General features: G+C 37.1%; 1 pseudogene; it reads left to right on the forward strand.

The window, feature by feature from the left end:
* Nucleotides 1–243: 243 nt before the first annotated feature.
* Nucleotides 244–858, forward strand: LOC143600065 (chaperone protein dnaJ 11, chloroplastic pseudogene; annotated as a pseudogene).
* Nucleotides 859–1,255: the final 397 nt, after the last annotated feature.

The following is a 1,255-nucleotide window of genomic DNA, read 5'->3' on the forward strand; positions in this document are numbered from 1 at the left end:
TTAAAGTTAATTATTATTTTACCAGATATTCCATAATTCTCACGGTAGATTTATTGGTTTTTTAATAGCAATTGCACTTTCATTCTGTATATCTAGTTGTTCAACTTATCCAATGGGCTGAACAAAAGTCAAAACTTCTAGAATCAGTATTATTTAATCATTATTAATTATTATACTATATAAAAACAATAATAAACCACTAGACGGCTAGAACCTTATAAAACCCCAAATCATATCCAAACCCTAAATCAAACACTCATTTCTTCAAGTCATTAATCAATGTCTATTTCATCCACGTCAACTTCACTCTTCGCTTCCTCCAATTTCACCTTCAATCCAACCTCAATCTCATATTCACAATCACACTCACTTCCAATTTCCGTCAAATTCAAACGATCCACCGTCACCGCCGCGTACGCCACCGCAGAACGGCCGGAAACAGTCAGATCGTACCGTACAGGTGGTGCTAGTTCGTTATACGACGTTCTCGGAGTACGAATTGGAGCAGATATGCGAGAGATTAAGTCCGCGTACCGGAAACTAGCTAGGGTTTTGCATCCGGATGTCGGAAGCGGTGACTCGTCGGCTGATGATTTTATGAAAGTGCACTCGGCTTATTCTACGCTGGCGGATCCGGAGAAACGAGCGGTTTATGATCGGAATTTGATGCAGCGGCGAGCCGGAGATTTGTTTCCGGTGGGTTATAAGAGCCGGAGATGGGAGACTGATCAGTGTTGGTAGAAGAATATGGATTATTATTATTGTAAATATGATGGAGATTATTATTATAGGTTGAATTTAGTTAGTTTGTAACTGATATTATAATGCTTTGATAGATTTTGGAATCAGAGTATTGATTTGGGGATTGTTAATTTTGATATTAATGTCATTTGCTTTGATATTATGGTCGAAAGTTAAAACCATTCGGTTTTTTTAATGACTAATTTGTATCACTCGTGGTTTATTGGTGCATCCGATCATCCTTATTTTTTTAGTATTGAAGTCTCAGGCAGCGCTCTCGCTAGGAAACTCACTCACTGTATGTGAGAAACCCTCGGGTCTATCTTGGAACCCCTTTCTATTTTCTTTTTCTCGTGCAGTATTTGAGAGACTCACCTCGAATTAGAGATCATTTGCCCAACCAATCGTTTGTCGAATTTTTTATTACGGTCTTGAGTATTTTATATAAATTAAGAGGATTTACCAGCTTAATATGTTTATTTTATATATAATACTAGTATACATTCTAACCACT

This window comes from Bidens hawaiensis, unplaced genomic scaffold (genome assembly GCF_021521415.1).
Source record: "Bidens hawaiensis isolate Kalapana, Puna unplaced genomic scaffold, B.hawaiensis_p1.1 tig00053264_1, whole genome shotgun sequence".
In the NCBI taxonomy this organism is placed as follows: Eukaryota; Viridiplantae; Streptophyta; class Magnoliopsida; order Asterales; family Asteraceae; genus Bidens; species Bidens hawaiensis.